Consider the following 9,689-nt stretch of genomic DNA (forward strand, 5'->3'; position numbering starts at 1 on the left):
AAAGAGTTCCCAGGCCCCCTAGCCGGAAGTTCATGCAAACATAAAGCTAGTCACACCACTTACGCACCCAATAGGAAATTGCTTTTCTTTTTTCTCAGCATCAGCTATCTTTAAAACAATCCTTTGATGAAACTATTGTGTCACTGATCACAATGCTCAAAATCTCTGGTTGAATCCTTATTTCCAATCATTCCTTCATCGGTGTACTTATGGCATCATTGGCAACCAGAACGCTCTCCACCTGTTCACTTAGGGGCCTTTTCGATAGTTCCTAGCTCATAGTAGTAACCGGCAATATATTCACATAACAAAATGGATTCTCCGTGGAAGATCAGCAAGATCAACCAACAGATCCATATAAAAGAGTCATGGACTCATCTGTTGTTGAGGACCAACAAGGTCAATCAACCAGATCCACACCCGAATTTAGAAAACAACTCTTACTCCTTGTTCCAATATCTTCCAACGACGCACGTGTGGGTATCTTTGGTGATCTAGAGCCCGAGCACCGTATGGTTAGCACCCTCTAGGATCCTTCACAGGTCACCTAGTGCTTCACTCATAGGCCGCTTCCTTGGTCCCTCATCCACCGTACTGGAAGCTCACCATTTAAATCGAATCGAGGCTGGTCAAGACCTCAGCCGACCATGCTACGCGAGACATCCTCTGTTGACTCTTTGTCAGCTGTTCCAACTTTATCAGTTAGGTCTCCAACGACCTTAATCACAAGACGGTCAAAATGCTTCCCCAGCATTTTTGACATAAAACAGTCATTTATAAATAGGTCACAAATATAGTTCTATAATGAACTCTCGTCTTTCCACATTATCCCTCATCAATCCACATTCCATTCATATGTGTACTCATTCTCATCCAAGCACATCATTTTCCATCTCATCACATCAGATTCATTCACATCACATATCATTTATTCACATCCCAATTCACATGTCATCACATCTCATCCATTCACTCATATCGATGTCACATCATTTCACATACACATTCGCATTCATTATTCCACATTTGTATATCCATATCCATACATCCATTTCCACATATACATCCACATCCACATCATACATCCACATCCACATCCACATCCACATACACATCCACATCCATACATCCATTTCCACATCCACATCCACATCCACATCCATACATTCATTTTCACATCCACATTCATACATCCACATCCTCATTCACATTCGTACATCCACATCCACATTCACATTCATACATCCACATCCACATCTATATTCATACATCCACACATCCATTTCCACATCCACATTCATACATCCACTTCCACATCCGCATTCATACATACACATCCATATCCACATCCATACATCCACATCCACATTCATACATCCACATCCACATCCACATCCACATCCATACATCCATTTCCACATCCACATCCATACATCCATTTCCACATCCACATCTATACATCCATTTCCACATCCACATCCATACATCCATTTTCACATCCATATCCACATCTACATTCATACATCCACTTCCACATCCGCATTCATACATACACATCCATATCCACATCCATACATCCACATCCACATCCACATCCACATCTACATCCATTTCCACATCCACATCCACATCCATACATCCATTTTTACATCCACTTTCATACATCCATATTCACATCTATATTCATACATCCACTTCCACATCCGCATTCATATATACACATCGATATCCACATCTATACATCCACATCCACATTCGTACATCCACATCCATACATCCATTTTCACATCCACATCCATACATCCATTTTCACATCCACATTCGCATTCATACATACACATCCATATCTACATCCATACATCCACATCCACATTCGTACATCCACATCCATACATCCATTTCCACATCCACATCGACATCCATACATCCATTTTCACATCCACATTCATACATCCATTTTCATATATCTCATTCATATCACTTCCATCCATCCATTTAGATCTATCTGATTCTTATCACATCTCATCACATCTATTTATAGAATGTAAGAGAATTCTATTTTTTTATATAAGATTTCTTTACGCATCTCTTTATGCATAAATTCCATTTTAAGGAGAATAACACTTTCGAAATAAAAATCAATCTTTTATGCATCTTTCGATGCATAAATTCATTTTAAATGAGAATGACACATCCACATTCATACATCCACATCCCCATTCACATTCGTACATCCACATCCACATTCACATTCATACATCCACATCTACATTTATACATCCACACATCCATTTTCACATCCACATTCATACATCCATATTCATACATCCACCACTTCCACATCCACATTCATACATCCACTTCCACATCCGCATTCATACATACACATCCATATCCACATCCATACATCCACATCCACACTCATATATCCACATCCACATCCACATCCATACATCCATTTCCACATCCACATCCACATCCACATCCACATCCATACATCCATTTTCACATCCACATTCATATATCCATATCCATATCCACATCTATATTCATACATACATATCCATATCCACATCTACATTCATACATCCACTTCCACATCCGCATTCATACATACATATCCATATCCACATCCATACATCCATATCCACAATCATACATCCATATCCACATTCATACATCCACATCCACATCCATATCCATACATCCGTTTTCACATCCACATCCGCATCCATACATCCATTTTCACATCCACATTCATACATCCATATCCACATATACATTTACACATCCACTTCCACATCCGCATTCATACATACACATCGATATCCACATCCATACATCCATACATCCACTTTCATACATCCATATCCACATCTACATTCATACATCCACTTCCACATCTGCATTCATGCATACACATCCATATCCACATCAATACATCCACATCCACATTCATACATCCACATCCACATCCACATCCACATCCACATCCATACATCCATTCCCACATCCATACATCCATTTTCACATCCACATTCATACATTCATTTTCCTTTATCTGATTCATATCACTTCCATTCATCCATTTTCATTTATCTGATTCATATCACTTTCATCCATCCATTTACATCTATCTGATTCTTATCACATCTCATCACATCTATTTATAGAATGTAAGAGAATTCTAATTTTTGATATAAGATTTCTTTATGCATCTATTTATGCATAAATTCCATTTTAAGGAGAATAACACTTTCGAAATAAAAATCAATGTTTTATGCATCTTCCTATGCATAAATTCATTTTAAATGAGAATGACACTTTTGAATTAAAAATCAATCTTTTATGCATCCTCCTATGCATAAAATCAAAATTGATGAAAATAACTCTTTTGAACTAAAAATAGATTTCTTTATGCATTATTCTATGCATAAAATCAAAATTGATGAAAATAACTCTTAAAATAAAAATAGATTTCTTTATGCATCTTTCTATGCATAAAATCAAAAATGATGAAGATAACTCTTTTGAAATAAAAATAGATTTCTTTATGCATCTTTCTATGAATAAAATCAAAATTGATGAAAATAACTCTTTTGAAATAAAAATAAATTTCTTTATGCATCTTTCTATGCATAAAATCAAAATTGATGAGAATAACACTTTTGGGATTAAATTAAATTCTTTATGCATCTTTCCATGCATAAATCTAATTTAGTAGGAATTACTTTTTTAGAATAAAAGAATTTCTCTTATTCATCTAATTTATGCATAAAATCCATTTATGATGAAGATCACACTTTTAATATTAAAAAAATCTTTTATGCATATGTTTATGCATACAAATCATTTATGATGAAAATCACTCTTTTAATATTAAAAAATTTCTTTTATGCATCCATTTATGCATAAAATTCATTTATGATGAAAATCACACTTTTAATATAAAATTTATCTTTTATGCATATGTTTATTCATACAAATCATTTATAATGAAAATCACTCTTTTAATATAAAAGAATTTCTTTTATGCATCCATTTATGCATAAAAATTATTTATCTTGAAAATCACACTTTTAATATAGAAAGTATCTTTTATGCATACAAATCATTTATGATGAAAATCACACTTTTAATATAAAAATTATCTTTTATGCATACAAATTATTTATGATGAAAATCACTCTTTTAATATAAAAGAATTTCTTTTATGCATCCATTTATGCATAAAAATCATTTATTATGAAAATCACACTTTTAATATAAAATTTATCTTTTATGAATATGATTATGCATACAAATCATTTATGATGAAAATCACTCTTTTAATATAAAAGAATTTCTTTTATGCATCCATTTATGCATAAAAATCATTTATGATGAAAACAACACTTTTATAATAATAGTTTCAATATGCTTCCTTCTATGCATAGAATTTAATTCTAAAGAAAGTAACACTTTTTTAATAAAATATTTTGAGTATGCATTTTTCTATACCTAGGATGAAAAATAACACTTTAAGAATACATATACGATGCGAATAACTCTTTTTGAATAAAAAAGTAAAACTTATTTTACACAATTTTAGAAAATTTTTCCATAACCTCCTTTGTATGGTTGACCATTTTTTTAATTTTTAACTCTCTAAAATTAATTAAAATTTCACCAAGAGAATTTAAATCATTCTTATGTAAACATTTTCTACTCATTTAAGAGAAACATTATGAAAAACTTGATTCTATCCATTAATCATTCATCTAGGATAAATAAGGGTTGGATTTACTAAAGAAGAGAGGGGAATGCCTTTTCAATGAGGCATAACATGACTATTCACTTTAAAGAAGACAAAAATCATAAAAACCATAAAATGAAATAGAAAAGAGAAGGATCTCCAACTTACAAAGGAATTTGAGAGCTTTCCTTTGGCTTGATGGTTTTCCTTTGGCTTCTATTTATAGGAAAAAGTGAGTCTCTAACCAAGAAAATTGATTCTAGAATTTTTCAGATCAGTTTGGTCAATTTTTGACCATTTTTAGGTCAGTTTAGCTTACTTTTTGGAACTAGACTTGAATTTGGAGAGAGGAGAGATGAAATATCTCAATTTTTGATAATTTTAAACTCCACCACACATGTGAAGTAATTGCCTCCTTCATGAGGGGGAATCCCCATCTTGAGGTGTCAAAAATTCATTATTTCACTAAATATCTCTTCTTTTTTAACTAATATCCTTGTCCTTAGTTAACTCTTATTCCAAAAGAGTAATTCCCAACATTTTTGCATCTAAAGGAAATATTCTAATTACTCCATGTACATATTTACCTATGAATATGCATGGATATCATTGATATTAATTATTAAATTTGATTTCTATGCATAGAAAGATGCATAAAGGATTTTTTTAATTACAAAAGTGTTATTCTCATTAAAATTGATTTCAATGCATAGAAAGATGCATAAAGGAATTTTTTTTACTACAAAAGTGTTATTCTCATTAAATTTGATTTTTATGCATAGAAAGATGCATAAAGGAATTTTTTTAATTATAAAAGTGTCATATTCTCATTAAATTTGATTTTTATGCATAGAAAGATGCATAAAGGAACATTTTTATTACAAAAGTGTTATTCTCATTAAATTTGATTTTTATGCAAAGAAAGATGCATAAAGGAATCTTTTAATTACAAAAATGTTATTCTCATTAAAATTGATTTCTATGCATAGAAAGATGCATAAAGGAATTTTTTTAATTACAAAAGTGTTATTCTCATTAAATTTGATTTTTATGCATAGAAAGATGCATAAAGGAAATTTTTTATTACAAAAGTGTTATTCTCATTAAAACTGATTTCTATGCATAGAAAGATGCATAAAGGAATTTTTTTAATTACAAAAGTGTTATTCTCATTAAATTTGATTTTTATGCATAGAAAGATGCATAAAGGATTTTTTTAATTACAAAAGTGTTATTTATATTAAATTTGATTTTTATGCATAGAAAGATGCATAAAAGAATTTTTTTATTATAAAAGCGTGATTCTTATAAAAATTGATTTTTATGCATAAATAGATGCATAAAGAAATTCTTTTTCTTTTAAAAGTGTTATTCCTATTAAATTTGATTTTATGCATAAATAGATGCATAAAAGGATTTTTTTATAAAAGAGTTGTTCCCACGGAAGTTGATTTTTCTGCATAAATAGATGCATAAAGAATTTTTATATCAAAATTAGAAATCTCTTAAATTCTATGTTTAAATTCTATGAGTATTTGATAAATGAATAATTAAATACTCTAAGAGAGAAATTTCTATCGTTTTATATCCACACGGATTGTAAAAAGTGTAAGATTTTCCCCTAGCCCCTCATGATGTCCAAATTCTTTCCCTCTAGTCAAATCCCTCTTCAGAAATATAAAAGATCTTGTTTCTACCTGTTTTGGCCTAGAGAGAGAAAAAGTTCTAAAGAGAGGTTATTCAGATTTTGGATATTTTTGGATGGAAAAATATCTCTTTGTATTTGAATAAGTTCCCCCCGAAACAAAAGTTCAAAAAGATTTTCAGAAGGTGCATTCGAAATAAATTATAATATGTTCAAGAGGCCTTATCCTGGGGGTCTAGATTTTTTGATTTAAATTAAGGTTTTGAGGGGACAATCAGATTCATCCAAATGTGTGGAGGAGATAAATGGAAGAAGTAAAGAAAATCCCCCCAAAAATGAGTAAATACTCACATAAGATGAAGAGTTGACTAAGGACAAGGTTAATAGTTAAAAAAGAGAGACATTTAGAAGAAATGATGCATTTTTGACACCTCAGTATGGGGGAATTCCCCTCATGAAGGAGGCACCTATTTCACATGTGTGGGAGAGTTTCAAACTCCCAAATAATGAGATATTTTTATCTCTCCTCTCTCCTGTTTCAACTAGATCCAAAAAGTGAGGAAAACTGACCTAAAAATGGTCAAAAATTGACCAAATTGATCTGGAAAATTCTAGAATCAGTTTGCTTGGTTAGAGGCTCACTTTTTCCTATAAATAGAAGCCTTCCCCTTTGTTGAATCTTAATAGTGTTTTTGCATTGTTACCTTGCTGCTCCCAAGAGCCAAAAACTGTGAATTTACTTATAATTCATTAGTTTTTGACCTTCCCTCTTCTAAAGATTGGTGGCCACTTTTGTTTCAAACAAGAGTAGATCCCTCAAACCATCAAGTCAAAGGAAAGCTCTCAAATTCTCCTTTTAAGTTGGAGATTCTTCTCTTTTCTATTTCATTTTATGGTTTTTATGATTTTTGTCTTCTCTAAAATGAATATGATGTTATGCCTCATTGAAAAAAGGCATCCCCCTCTCTTCTTCTCAGTAAATCCAACCATTTTTTATCCTAGATGAATGATTAATGGATAGAATCAAGTTTTTCATAATGTTTTTCTTAAATAAGTAGAAAATATTTACATTAGAATGATTTAAATACTCTTGGTGAAATTCTAGTTGATTTTAGAGAGTTAAAATTTGAAAAATGGTCAGCCATACAAAGGAGATTATGGCAAAATTTTCTAAAAATTGTGTAAAATAAGTTTTATCTTTTATTATTCAAAAAGAGTAATTCCCATCGTATATGTATTCTTAAAGTGTTATTTTTCATCCTAGGTATAGAAAAAAGCATACTAAAAATATTTTATTAAAAAAGTGTTACTTTCTTTAGAATTAAATTCTATGCATAGAAGGAAGCATATTGAAATTTTTATTTTGATCATAAAAGAGTGATTTTCATCATAAATGATTTGTATGCATAAAAGATTTTTTATATTAAAAGTGTGATTTAAATAATTTCTATGCATAAAAGAAATTCTTTTATATTAAAAGAGTGATTTTCATCATAAATAATTTGTATGCATAAAAGATTTTTTGATATTAAAAGAGTGATTTTTATCATAAATGATTTGTATGCATAAACATATGCATAAAAAAAAATTTATATTAAAAGTGTGATTTTCATCATAAATGATTTTTATGCATAAAAGAAATTCTTTTATATTAAAAGAGTGATTTCCATCATAAATGATTTGTATGCATAAACATATGCATAAAAGATAATTTTATATTAAAAGTGTGATTTTCATCATAAATGATTTTTATGCATAAATGGATGCATAAAAGAAATTCTTTTATATTAAAAGAGTGATTTTTATCATAAATCATTTGTATATATAAACATATGTATAAAAGATTTTTTACATTAAAAGTGTGATTTTCATCATAAATGGATTTTATGCATAAATTAGATGCATAAGAGAAATTCTTTTATTCTAAAAGTGTAATTCCTACTAAATTGGATTTATGCATGGAAAGATGCATAAAGAATTTATTTTAATCCAAAAGTGTTATTCTCATCAATTTTGATTTTATGCATAGAAAGATGCATAAAGAAATCTATTTTTATTTCAAAAGAGTTATTTTCATCAATTTTGATTTTATGCATAGAAAGATGCATAAAGAAACCTATTTTTATTTCAAAAGAGTTATTTTCATCAATTTTGATTTTATGCATAGAAAGATGCATAAAGAAATCTATTTTTATTTCAAAAGAGTTATTTTCATCAATTTTGATTTTATGCATAGAATGATGCATAAAGAAATCTATTTTTAGTTCAAAAGAGTTATTTTCATCAATTTTGATTTTATGCGTAAGAAGATGCATAAAGGATTGATTTTTAATTCAAAAGTGTCATTCTCATTTAAATTGAATTTATGCATAGGCAGATGCATAAAAGATTGATTTTTATTTTGAAAGTATTATTTTCATTGAAATTGAATTTATGCGTAGATAGATGCATAAAAGATTTATTTTTATTTTGAAAGTATTATTCTCATTAAAATGGAATTTATGCATAGTAGAATGCATAAAAGGTTTATATTTTAATTCGAAAGTGTTATTTTCCTTAAAAATTAAATTTATGCCTAAATAGATGCATAAAAGGATTTTTATAAAAGTGTTATTCCTACTAAAGTTGTCTTTATGCCTAATGCGTAAAGAATCTTTATATCAAAAAAAAATTAGAATCCTCTTACATTCTATAAATAGATGTGATGAGATGTGATAGGAATTAGATGGATATATGGATGATGTGGTATGATGTGTAAATGATGTGGATTGATGTAGATGGATGTATGGATGATGTGGTTTGATGTGTGAATGTTGTAGATGTGGATGTGGATGTGGATGTATGAATGTAGATGTGGATGTGGATGTGGATGTATGAATGTGAATGTGGATGTGGATGTATGAATGTAGATGTGGATGTGGATGTATGAATGTGAATGTGGATGTGGATGTATGAATGTGAATGAGGATGTGGATGTATGAATGTGGATGTGGATATGGATGTATGAATGTGGATGTGAAAATGGATGTATGGATGTGGATATGGAAATGGATTTATGGATGTGGATGTGGATGTATGGATGTGGATGTATGAATGTGGATGTATGGATGTGGATGTGTGGATGTATGAATGTAGATGTGGATGTGGATGTGTGAATGTGGATGTGGATGTATGAATGTGAAGGGGGATGTGGATGTATGAATGTGGATGTGAAAATGGATGTATGGATGTGGATGTGGATGTGGATGTGGAAATGGATGTATGGATGTGGATGTGGATGTATGAATGTGGATGTGGATGTGGATGTAT

This window comes from Cibotium barometz, chromosome 23 (assembly GCF_041138505.1).
Source record: "Cibotium barometz isolate CiBa-2024 chromosome 23, ASM4113850v1, whole genome shotgun sequence".
Classification (NCBI taxonomy): Eukaryota; Viridiplantae; Streptophyta; class Polypodiopsida; order Cyatheales; family Cibotiaceae; genus Cibotium; species Cibotium barometz.